Here is a 13189-nt window from a genome sequence, read left to right on the forward strand (position 1 = left end):
TAGGCCTTTTTGGGCATTAGTTTGGACATTAGGCCTTGCTGGGGCATTATAAAGATAAAATAAGATAATAAGATCAAGTAATGCCCATTGGGCATTAGTGGGCATTGGTGTACAAGATTTTGGTCAGCGGTTTCCCCCTCGGGCCCGACTGGGTGACGACGTGAAAATTGGAACGCGACCGGTCGAGACCGGGGTCTTGCGGCGGTCTTGGGCGAGCAATTTCGGAGCGTTCGCGCCGTCCTCGCGCGTTCGAGATAACGCCGTACCGTAATTTTAGACGCGTGCGGCGCTGACTTATTTTCATATCGCGCTTCCTCTCGTCCCCCTCGCCCCAGCCGTTCATCTGCACTTCATACCCGATCGATCGCGTTTTCTGGTCTACGTATTCGGCGGATAAACGCGTCGAGGTTTCGCACTAATTGTAAGTGTCACCGGTCAGTATTCCCGTCGATCGCAAGAACGAGGAGCGGATCGGCTTCTCGCGGCCATGCAACTTGGAGCTGCTTTCCTTTCAGGGAACGCGAATCGACACACGTCGCTCGCCATTTAGAATCTGATTTAAATCTATCGACCCTCCTCGGCTCCGCTCGGGAGGCGAGTCGGAGTTTTTGACCGAAGGACGCATTCGCTCCCGGTGCAATTTGAGAATCTTTGAGTGTGTACTCGTACATATTTATCAAGGTGTGTATTAAAAAATTGCAATGTATTATAATATAGTACGTGCACGCGGGGTGGCTTCGGCCACTTTTTCGCTACTTCTTCGTGCCGCGCGAATTTACCGTAAAATTTGTAATATCTACAATATATAGAGTCACAAAAAATGAAGACACGGCAACCGGGGTTTTAAATTTTAAGGCGAATTTGCACACTGTACACAAATATCGGAAAAGTACGCGGAGAGAATTTTCTTTTAAAATTTACCCTGAAAATCGTGTAATCGTGGGACAACGTGGCATTTTCAACAACTTTATGAGTTTTTCGAAATTTTACCATACATTTTACTAGTAAAATGTACACTGTAAAAAAAGTATATAAAATTACATGCATAATAAGTGTAGCGATTACACTATTAAACCGGAAATATATAAATATATATACTTTTACAAAAAAAAATTTTTACTCTTTGTTATGTAAATACTTGTTTATACATGATAAAAAATTACAAAAAATTGTAAAATTCACACAATCAAAAGCAAGCAGTTTACTTATTACATAAGGTAATAATTTCACATACAAGGTGTAAAACTGACGTATGTAAATATACACCTTTAATAGATGGTCCCAACATTACCCACCATAATAATTGTAATTTTTTACGGTGTAAACTAAGTATAATTACTAGTAAAGAGTATAATATGGTAAAATTTCGCAAATCTCTTCAAATTCTTCAAAATCCCACGTTTACATGATTTTCAGGCTACAACTGAAGAGAAAATTCAAGCAATCTTATTATACAATCTTATGAAAAATCGTATTTTACAATCGTAAATAAGGTTAGGTATTAAAAGTCCGCGCGCGCACACCGCGTGTATCGCGTTCCGTTCAACCGCGCTCGAGTCGTTATAATCCGCGTCGATTTGTGTCCGCCGAGAGGAAAGCGACCTTGATTTCGTTCTTAATTTCAGGTAGGTAACGAATAAACGTTTCCAAAAGTGCTCGCCTTCCGCTCTCGCGGAGCTTCCTCCCCCGAATCGCGTCCGATCGGCTGATTCTCAGCGATTACGGCTATCCGCACTTGACAGTTGGACACACATAAAATCTAATTGCGCCACGAGAGTGCCGAGCTGTCAATATGGAAATGGTCAGCCCGATCGAATTTGCAAATACCCCGGGCGTATTCTTTTGACCGGCGTTTTCAATCGCAGCGATGCAAATCGCGGCGGGCGCCGAGTATACCCGACCTTCATAAAGTTATGCTCGATTAAATATGTATTCGATATATGTGTAAAAAAAGCGATTGCAATGTATTTCCCACCTGCCATTGCGCATTTGACTTTTAGATTTTAATTCGTGCGTCGTGCCGCCGCGCGGAATAGAAATCCATACGGAGGCCCCGGAGTAGGTCCGATTGCTCCGGCCGCGCGCGGATTACGTCCCGGTCGGAAACCGTCCGCCGGCGAAGCACCGTAACGCGCGGGTTACGTCACCGGCTGTTTGCCGCGTCGTCCGTGGAGCCGCGATGCTCTTCGCGATACCGTGCACGTCCGCGGGGTGCGATAAAAAGTAGAGTTCGCCCCCATAGACGTAATATATCTCGACCGAGCGTTTGCCTCTATCGGAGCAGTGGCGGTAGGGGTTCACGTAGAAAAGGACAAACTCTGTTCTGTGCCAACGAAAGAGATTTAAATGGCACAAAACAGAATGGGTCCCTTTCTACGTGAACCTCTGCTCCCACTGCTCGATGCTCGGTCCGGATAATATTATGTCTACGGCTCCCCCCGCCCCTCGCCCCGCTCGTGACCCAAGTGTAAAGTGCGACACGGCGCACAGCTCGCGGCTCGGGCGCGCTCCCGCGGGCGCGGAGCTGCCGCGAAGCGAAGATACGCGGATTGTCACGTGCCCGTGATTGAACCGCGGTAGGGCCGCGATAAAGGCGGGCGCGCGGACTCCGACGGACGTTCAGGAAAACCGCGTGTGACGTCAGCCCGCGCGCGTGCAAAATCGCGGGCCGCGGGCGCGCGATACCGCGTACACGATTCGTATGCGCGGCGCCCACGCGGAAAACGTCAACCGTCGCGGCGGAGGCCCTCGCTCCTTATGTACCCGCGGGCGCGTCACACCCACACCCGCTCGTCTCGTAACGCACGCACGCCGCACGCACACGCGCACCCACGGTGAAGATACGCACATGGCAGGTGTGCCCGGTAGGTAAAACCACAGAGACAGAGGGAACTTTGTATGCATTACCTTGCTTCGGAACGCGCGAGGGATTCAGGCGCGATCTTGCCGTGATGTCGGTCACCTTGACGCGATCGTCGGCGGCTGGCGGATTAATCTCTCCCTCGTCGCTCGCGCCTCTTGGCGGACTCGGCCTCCTGTGCGCGCGTCACCAAAACACAAGGCGGGACTGCCGTCGGACACTCTCCCGCTCCGAAAAACTCCACTGCTCCGAGAAACGAGTATCCCCCGGCTCTCTCTCTCTCTCTCTCACTTTTTACCGCGATATAACCCGGGCGCGCGTGGTCCTCGCGGAGACGCCGCGATTCGATTCGCGCACGGACGACGACGACGGCCGTGCGGTGCCCGCGCGAGTGTGTCGCGAACGGGAAAAAAAGACGACCGCTCTCGCTTTCTCACTCCCTCCCTCTCTCTCTCTTTCTCTCACACGTTAGCCGGCTCGTGTACGCTTTGCTGACTCGCCGCTGCACCAATGTTCCAACTCATAATCAGCTTTCCCCGATCGCACGAGCTCCGTTTTTTTCTCTTTCCTCCTCTCGGGTCCGCGCGCGCGCTGCCGCTTTCTCTCACTTGCTCTTTCCTTCCGCGCCTCTCACGCCGTCTCGTTCTTTCTCTCTCTCTCTCTCCTTCCGTCTCCCCGCTTTCTCCGGTCCGCACGCGCGATGTGTGTCTCCGACGATCCGGAAATGTCAAACGTCAGTACGGGCTGGTGACTACGAAGCACGCGCGACTTGCACGAACGTTGTTGCAGCAACACGGGCAACGACGACGACGACGTGGGTGACGAGGGCAACGACGACGACGACGACGGCGACGGCGACGTACTACGTGTCGCGGCGATGACGACGATGGCAATAGTAGCAGCGACTGCGACTGCGACGGCGGCGGCAGCGGCGGCGGCGGCAGCAGCGGCGGCGGCGGCGGCGGCGGCGGCGGCGGCGGTGGTGGCTACGGCAATGGCGACGTACGTCGGGGGCGACTGCGGATCACAACGATGTCGCTGGTACGAGCCGGCGCTTAGAACGGAAACGGGTTGGTGTATTACGATGCAGCTGACGGAAGCCTCGATGCGATTTTTTTTTTTTAGAGAGGGTGAAGAGGTAAGGCGAGCGATGCTGGTTAGGCGACGGGATTGCGACTGCTCGCTGCTTGCTTGCTAGCCGCTAGCGGGGCCGGTCGGCGCGACAGCAACTAGCCGACCGGCGAGCGCCCTCCTCTCTCTCTCTCTCTCTCTCCCCTCCCCACCGCGACTCCAGCGAGGACCCCTCCATCGGTCGTCGCGCGCGTATTCCCCCTTTCCTCCCCCGCCGGCCGCGTCTCGCTCTCCCGCACCCGATATCGCCCCCCTCTCTCTCTCCCGCCCGTCGTCCCACCACATTCCAACGTTCTCCATCGCGCTCGCCAGCCGCGCTCTCCGTCTCTCTCTCTCTCGCTCGCGCCATCGCGCTCCTCCCGCCATCCACCCGCTACGGCACGCGTTCGCGCTCTCTTCCTCGCGCGGCCGCGCTATCCCTTCCTCTTCTCTCCAGCCCGGAATTCTGTCATCTCGCTCGCGCGTCTACCAGATAACTCCGTTCCTCCCCCCCTCCCCTCCGCTATCGCGCGTCTCCTTCTGCTCCGCGACTCCGCCGCCTATCGGATGCATCTTCTCTCCTTTCCTATCCTCCCGCTACGCGGCATATTTCCCTCCGTCTCCCGCCGACTCCGCGATTTCCGTCATCTCGCTCGCTCGCGCGATGCCACGTCGCCACCACCATCGCCGTCCGCCACCGCCGCCGCCGCCGCCGCCGCCACCGTCGTCGTCGACGTCGCGGCGGTGGTGGCGGCGGCGATGGTGGCGGCAACGGCGACGACGAGGCCGCCGACCGCCCCTCTCTACGGCTCGATAAGCCGCCGCGGCGCGCATGCCCGCGCTTCCCCCTCGCCCCCGCCGCCCCCGCCGTATCGCTCCCCATATGACCGTATCCTCCGTCCTCGTCTCGCGCCCGCCGCCTAGCGACCCAGCCTGTCCGTACGCGCGTTCGCTCGCTCGCTCGCTCGGCCGCTTCGCTGGAGAACCGGCGACGGGGTTAGGTTGGATCTGGTCGCGCATCGCCTGCTGACTATCACGCCGCTCGCGGGCGGAGGGGCTTAGTCAGTCACCCCCTCCTTCGTCCTCCCCTCTCTCACTCTCTCTCTCTCTCTCTCGCTCGGTCTGGCAGAGCTCGCGATCTCCTTCCTTCCGCCGGTACCAACATGGTGAAGGAGAACCTGCCGCACGCGTTCTGCATGTCGGAGTAATCTTGTTTCACCGCGCGCTAGCGAAGAGGAGTATGTAAAAGAGAGGGAGAATAAGAGCGATAAGGGCCGAGGGAGATGGCGAACGCACGCGCGAGGGAGGGAATCGAGCGGGATCCGAGGGAAATTCTTGATATCAACGCCGACCGATGCCTTCGGCGCGAGGACCCGCGGTTTCTTTCTCGCGCGCACGTCCGCGGTCCGAGAGCGGCGGACTCGACCGGGCCCCGGGACTCTTCCCGGCGCGAATTGCGAAACTCCGAAACTGCGAAACTGGACGAGGGGATAGAGGATACGCGACGTCGCGTCGCCGCTATTTAGACCTCCAGCCGCTCGTAATCCCGGCGCTCGCGTGTATTCGCGTACAAGTTTAACGCACAATGCCTCCCGCAAACTTTCCGATTCGGTCAACGGCGGTGAATTCAAACTCGCCAGAAATATCCCCGAGACTCGGCTGACTCGATGATCAAAACCTCGTGTCGCGACGTAGGGCGATTTTCTCCAAAAAACATAGAATACCTTCGCTCGCCTTTTAACGACACAAGGCGTGCAATTTTCCAGGGGCGAAAACTGTTACCCTACGCGCGAAACGCATCGCGTGCCATTGTCGACTGAATTCGATTTCTGTAAAGTGAGAACGATTATTCTATTACGTATCGATCGCGGCCCAACGCACGGCTCCGGAATGTTTAAGCGATTCGCGTATTCGCCACAAACCGCGGCCTTTACGGTTATAAATTTAGATACAGTCCTCTCGCAGAGTCGACCAGTTTCGCTTCCTTTTCCGTTTGATTTATCCGCGAGAATTTCTCTGAATATACATTATGCTCCTGCTGCACATATTATTGTAAAATAAATGACAGCATGAATATTTTCAACTCATGAAAATTCATAGTGACGCTTAAGTATTAACACGTCGAGTGTCGGCAAAGTTTTCTATGCAAATACCAAGCTAACTTGCGCAACAATCTCGCCTTAACAAATAATTTCAAATGCATGTCCACGCCGTTGGCGAGCGTGGCACAGAGTAAATGTGCGCTGCTTCGTAAACAAATGAACGAAAAGATCCGAGTTCACACCCACCCACGGATACCGCTGGTTTTTTTTTACGGAAAGAAGTGGCAACCACCGAGTATATCCTGCCACACGTGTCCCTTTAAAGCCCGTATCAGACTACAGACTCCCGACTCTGACTCGACTACTGACTCGGACTCCCGACTATGATTCAACCAATTAGAGTGGCGTCTATTCCCGAGTCGGCAGTCAGGGTCGGCCGGTAGTCGAGAGTCCGAGTCAGTAGTCAAGTCAGAGTCGGGAGTCTGTAGTCTGATACAGGCTTAACACTGCTTGATTAATGAAACTAGTAGGAAAGGAAGCCGGAAAGATAACTCGTCAACGATATTTGTGGCGATCGTGGCGCGGAGGGTTATGCGCTATTCTCGTGATCCGAAGTTCCCGTTCGGAGCCGGCGTTAAACTGTAGGTCCCACTCTGGGGAAAAAAAGACAGTTAGCAACCCACTTTGGGGCCCACAATTAGTAATCGAATTATTTGGATTGTTCGCAGCTCTGATCTTTCACGAATTTTACCGCGCATAACTAAAAATCGCAATTAGCCATTCTTTCTATTTATATCCAAGATTTTTAGGTAATACCAATCAATTCTCTCAATTAGTTCTGTCGATATTCAGTAACGCAATGATAACTTCCACTTAAGAAGCACTAACTGAAATGTTACATTGCTTAACTACAAAAAAGAAACGGTCAACATTTTTCCCAGAGTAGAGACACGAACAATCCAAATAATTCGATTACCAATTGTGGGCCCCAAAATGAGTTGCTAACTGTCTTTTTTCCCAGAGCATATGCCTGACGCACAGATATACGCAAGAGGGGTCACGAAACGAAAACAACTGGCAGAATTTCGTAAAAGGCCCCCCCTATGCTCCAACCAGGAGTGACGGGAATATATACAGGGTGTACCAGGAAGAAAGGTCAATATTCTGGGAGGTGATAGTGTCGGTCATTTCAAGCAAGGATGTTCATATGAATACATGCCCCATTCCCCACTGTTTCCGAGATAGAGCCGTTTGAATGTGCAGTTGCAAAATTACTGACAAGAAAAAAATACCACGTACTATTTCTAATAATTATTAAAATTCGCATGGCTCTAATGTGATAAACATAAATTTGAAGGAATAAAGGACTAACAAGTAAACCTACCCAAGTGGGGACACGCCGATTTTTATGAGTGTTGAATATGTTGAATTGTTTTTCAGCTCAAAATAAAGGACAGGAATTTTTGTATACGTACCCACACGCACTTTCAGGTGGTGAAATAAATTTTTTTTGAAGAAAATTTGATTTCCTGTGCCCTTGCGCCGCGATTGCAGAGAATCTACAACATAAGAGGAAACTCAACTTTAGATCGAGGTTCAATTTTAAGTTTAATATTGAACGTGATTAACATAAAATTGTTTTAAAGACTATGCGCATAAGATAGTCATAAATAAAAGTAGAATAAAAGAGTAAGAGACAGAGCGATTCTGAATTGTTCAACTTTTTTTACTATTAATCTCACGCGGAGTGAAACGAGCATCTTCGAAAAGGCAACGAAGCGTGAGAGCAAGCGATTTTCGATTAATGCAGCGAGCGATCGCGATCGTAAGAAGAACAAATAATTAGAAACAAGTTTCGCGGAAGAGAGATACGAGTTGTCTTGTATGCACTTTAGATTCTCGGAATTTTTCGAGCGTCGTCCCGATTGTGACATCAATGGTCAAATCTTTCATAGTCAACAGTCGAACTAACAACAATGAGTTTTAATCTTTTACCGAGCGATTTTGACAAACGCTAGAAGCAAAAGTCAACTGTTATTTCCTTTGTTTCCGTCATTGAGAGCGGAAGAACTGTGCTGCAATTTTTACGTCGGACGCATAAAAGCAGTTGTAAAATAAACGCGTATAGGACGTACTTGGTTACATGTTAAACATACTTTATTTAAAAAGTAACTTGGAAAAATAAAGCAATATAAATGAGTTTTCGTTTCTATAATATTATCTCTTTTATCATTTATGATGCGTGTCCTTTCATCGTAATATGAACAAGTGCACATATCTACCATATATGTGCGTAAACCCAACTCTCAATTTGCAAACATATAATTATCATATATAATTATTACATTAATCGAAGACGTAACTTGTGAAAAAGGTAAACTACGCAAAAGCTGAAGAAAATCAAAGTTGTGCGTTAATATCAAAGGAAAGTGACGAGTATCATTAAGGACTCGATTCCAATCTGAAAGCAACTGAAAGTCCTTTCTCTTTCTAAATCACGGGTAGCGTAGTCAGCGGAAGAGGGAAATAAACTAAGCTCAGAATATCGGTCAATGAGGCAACCCACGGAAAATTTATCGAATCGGCGCAGCAAAATTCCCGTCTCTGCTCGTCGAGGTACAATAATTGGGGGCGTCGTGCACAAAAAGGGAAGACTCGAAAATGGGAGAAATAGAGACGTTAAACGGGGCAGAGAGCTCGACGAACATCCCGGTGTGTGCATCCGCAGTATCCTGTGTCGCGCATAGAACGGGCGAGAGATCCCCGGGACCCGATACCGAGCCAGAGGGCCAGACGGCGTATCGTTCGGGCTGATACTCGCCGCTCTGGTATCTTCGTACGCGCGCGGGACCTTGTTCGCATGTTGACGGCTATCTTAGCCGCGATGTCACGACAGAGATCGGTGCCCGCGCTCCGTCCACGTTCCAGATCTTGATGCGCGCGGCGCCGTTTCGTCTTGTCGATCTAAGCCGCAGTGAAAGCGCCCGACGGTGCTACCTGATTCTAACCGGATAACCCGCGCTTCTTTTGCACGCTGACTCGCGCGCATATTGACTTTTACATCTGCCCATCTAACACGGTGGCACGGAATATATTTCGTCCGATTAGCATTTTCACACAATACGCGCAGTCTGAAGTAGCCGTGGCGCCGATTTTCAACAGATCCCTCGACCAATTCGCGACATTGAGTATTATCTTCTATAGCAAAACTTTCTCGTTTATATTATTGGACAGACAAAACGACACGTATTAAAGAACATAAGAGAGACATCTCTAAACTGGCCACATCTCAATCTGTCGTTAGTGAGCATCGTGCAACCACGATTTCGATTGGAATAGACCATCGATTTTACACAGAGAGTCGCATTTTAGAAAAAGAGAAATCGCGGAAAATGTTCTTTATCAAAAAAAACCTGATGACAACACAATCAACCTGCAGTGCGGCACAGAAAATCTTAACTCAATATACAATAGAATAATTACAATAACCTGGTATTTATATCCCTTTCATGTTTCCTCATGACTTCCGTACTTGACTTCTCTGTTATCGCTTATTATGTTCTAACGCCGATCACTAGACATGTTGTACAGTGCGAGGTCTCTGACGTTTGACCTAATTTTTACATCTTTAACTTGGACGAAGCTTGTAGGTTTCTATTTTTATGTTTTAATTTATATATATATAAAAAACAACTTCATTTTATTTCCTGCTACGTAAGACCTTATATTATCCTAGTTTACATATAGTAGTTTCTGTTCATTCAGACATTTGTAGGCACTCTTGTAAGTCTGTTGCCTGAAGAGGACCAGTATTACTGGCCGAAACGTTGTGAATTTATAATTTAATAAAGAAGTGCCAGTAAGATCGTTTCCACACTGATTTAATTTATACTATTGTTTGCAGATTAATTATCAAGAGCAATACCGAATACTGAGCAATCGATGATGTGATAACAATGTGTAACAAATGAATTAGCGATGCGGCACCATCGCGTCTGATCGACGAATTAAAAATTTGCTAATTAAACAGAAAGAAAGAGTAATGTCCTCGTGCTGTTGATAGGGTTTCTGATCTCGGCTTGTCCTTGTAATCGCAGGAACGTCGATTTGCTTTCGCGTTACGCGCGGTTCGAAACTCTTTCTTGAGTGAGTTTCGATACTCCTCAACGGAAGCGGAAGCGCGCCATTCCTGCGTCGCTGACTACGATAAGCTAGGCTGCGTCTATCTTTACTTTTACGTTGAGATAAATGCACTTTACATTTTTAGAAATACACCTGGCTGCGTAGCCGGGAGCGGAAGTTTGCGTCTGCACGAAAAGTCACCTCTTTGTCGGCGACTAGCACTTGTTTTTTTTAATAACTCACAATCGGTCGAGGCAATTGTTCTCTGATCCTTGAAATTCGCGGTGTAGTTTGAGCAAGTATCTCATTTAGCAACAAAAAGTCTACAAAATTTTATTGAATTTGTTATTTTTACAAAGTTTTATTGTATTTCCGATTGTCCGCAAATTTTGTGTAGTTAAATTTTCACATTTATAATATATACACGTATATACCGCGAGGAAGGATAAAAATATAATATACCATGGAATAAAAATTTATATGTGTAATAAAAATAAAAAGAATATGATGTAATTACACACACACACAACAATCTTTTTGTTACAACGAAGCCACTTTTTTCTGGTTTACCAGTATTTAAAATAAAATTTAATTCAACTTAACTGGTGGAAAATTATTGTACGAATATAAAAATTAATGTCCGCTCGGACCGAGATGAATCTCGACATATATCACGAGCTGTCGTTTGATTTTACTTATTGCTATCGGATTAGGAATAGTTTAGACCGGATTGAGATCACGGGTGACGAAAAACTCGGAAAATGATCTGTCAATGTATGATTTATACCCGACGTTTTTCGCGCGGCATAATTCAATATATATCGCGCTATTGGATACGCATCGGCGCGCGCGCTTTTCCCGCACCGCCAGTTAATTGTGATATCGCCCGCGATGCATAATCGCGAATGCGAAATTGTTGGGCGCGCCGAGCGCCGGATGGCATCGTAACGCTGAAAAATGAATGGCGGATTCGCGCTGCGGATCGTCGAAGGCACGTACGAGCGCGTAAAAGCGAGAAGGACGAGATACAGGGGGCAAATTTAGAGCGCGGGGAGGTTGTGGATCGAAACCCGAGACGGAAGAGGGAGGGAAATAGGGGGAGAAAATGGAGGAACCGAGGCAACCGCCGGGCGCCGAGGTGTGACACGGAACGACGAGCGACCAGAGGGGTACGAGGTGATATTTTTCACCAAGCTGAACCGAATAAATTTTTAACAAAAACTGCCGACTCGCTGCGTTACGCTTCTTTCTTTCCGTTTCTTCCCGGCAGCCAGCAGCCGGCTGCCACCTTTCTTATCCCTGCTCCGTTTTCGAGTGCAGTTGCCGGCGACGCCAACGTTTCACGAGGCCTCGATGTTTACGCCTCGCCTAATGATATATCACCGCCGATACGTCTGTTATTCGATATCAGCCGCGTGCTACGTCCAAGCGGGGACGGGAAGAAGGAGGGTACACGGTAAAAAATTAAATGTCAGCGTTAACATTTTTCACACGTCCCAGAAAGTCCACTCTAAATTTTAAGTTAAAATAACATTCATCGCGTGTGTTACTTTTTTGCCAATTATAAATCTTAACTGATTAACACTATACTTCACATTTATGTTTATGTTCTTTTAACCTTAAGTGTGATGTAATAAAGACAAACAGGATAAGTAAACGAATAGTTACAAATTAGAATAGTTGAAATAATTTTTAAGAAATGTAGAAAGAACTCAAAGTGATATTCAATTTTTAAATGACGTACATAAAGGGTCAAGTTATTATGTTAACATAAATGTAACACATAAAAGTGTTACGAAAATAATAACATATCTGTTTCGTGTTAATTTCACATTGAAATAATAATCAAGTCTTGGCAACGCACGAAAATTTTAACATTTCAACACCCGATTTTTTTACTGTGTAATGGACGGCGTGAATCGGCGAAGCTCGCGCTGCACAGAATACGTCAATTTACAAAAACGCAATATTTATTAACAAGTTACCGCGTTCATTAACAAGTCGCGTGTCGTCACGTGTCACGGGACGTACGTTGTTTACGTCGCCGAGTTAAGCAGGGGCAGAGACTTAAAAATGTACGCTCTCTCTCTCCATTGTCACGCCACGTGTCGGGATTACACTCGGCTGACCCGCTTCGAGGAAGCACCGCGTCCGCGAGGATATACGCGTTGACCCTAGCATTTCTACTTTCACTTAATTAACTCGTGGTGTTGGAACGTCACGCTAATTAAGGCACGCTCGATCATCGTCAGGCGCATCGACGTAACGCGAGAATACGCGAGCGTGGGGAAATTCGGCGCAACGAGTGTAGATAGGCCGCGTACGAGCTATCCGAGCTCGCCGTCGCTGGCTGCAAGACCGTTCTAGTATCAATGCTTTCAGCCAACCGGCGTATTTTCCGTTTCATGTAAATAAGATTTGCATTATGCATGTCGACACGCCGCAACGCACGTTGTAATACGTATTAGTAACTCATTACACGCCGATGCATATACGCTACTCGAGATAACGACTTCGCCCTGGAAGCTGAACGCGCGGTACGGTCGTGTGGGTAGCACAGTTACGCGATCGCGAGAGAGGAAAAAAAACGAGGAGATATCATACAGAAGATGTTGGAGAATCTATTTACATTTATTTTTTGCCGACGACGCAGCAGATTTCTCATCGTCGCCGCGTCGCTGCGTTACGGGCGTCTCGTGTCGCAATTGGAGAGCGCGACTGTCCGCAATTCTACGTTTTTGCCGTTTATTTATGGTTATTTGTAAATAAATGTATATTGTTATTGGCTTTAGACGCGTGACGATGAAACAAGCCCACACGTAGGGACTCGCTTATGCAGTTTCCGACGGAATATCGATGGATCTGGAGCGGCACTTTGTTATCTTATAAAAAGATGATAATTCGTCAACATTAAGCGCGTCGATATTTGTCGAGACTCTCTTCAGGCACACGCAGCCAGCATCTAACATCTGACCTGTTACGAGGATAAGATATTCTAGGAAAAACGTTTGGCAGAATAGTCAGGTAATGAGCACATCTCCTATGTACGAGGAAA

At 48.3% G+C, this 13189-nt stretch overlaps 1 protein-coding gene across 1 annotated transcript in view; it reads right to left on the reverse strand.

Annotated features, from left to right (window-relative positions):
• Positions 1-3739, reverse strand: part of LOC105567276 (homeotic protein female sterile) — a 394357-nt gene extending 390618 nt beyond the window's left edge. Inside the window, exon 1 of the mRNA XM_012022014.1 lies at positions 2908-3739. The gene's annotated coding sequence lies outside the window, so the exon portion shown is untranslated. The remainder of the gene's footprint in view (positions 1-2907) is intronic.
• Between the last annotated feature and the right edge of the window lie 9450 nt (positions 3740-13189).

The sequence above is a fragment of the Vollenhovia emeryi genome, unplaced genomic scaffold, assembly GCF_000949405.1.
Source record: "Vollenhovia emeryi isolate VEMERY1.0 unplaced genomic scaffold, V.emery_V1.0 DF939139.1, whole genome shotgun sequence".
NCBI classification, from domain to species: Eukaryota; Metazoa; Arthropoda; class Insecta; order Hymenoptera; family Formicidae; genus Vollenhovia; species Vollenhovia emeryi.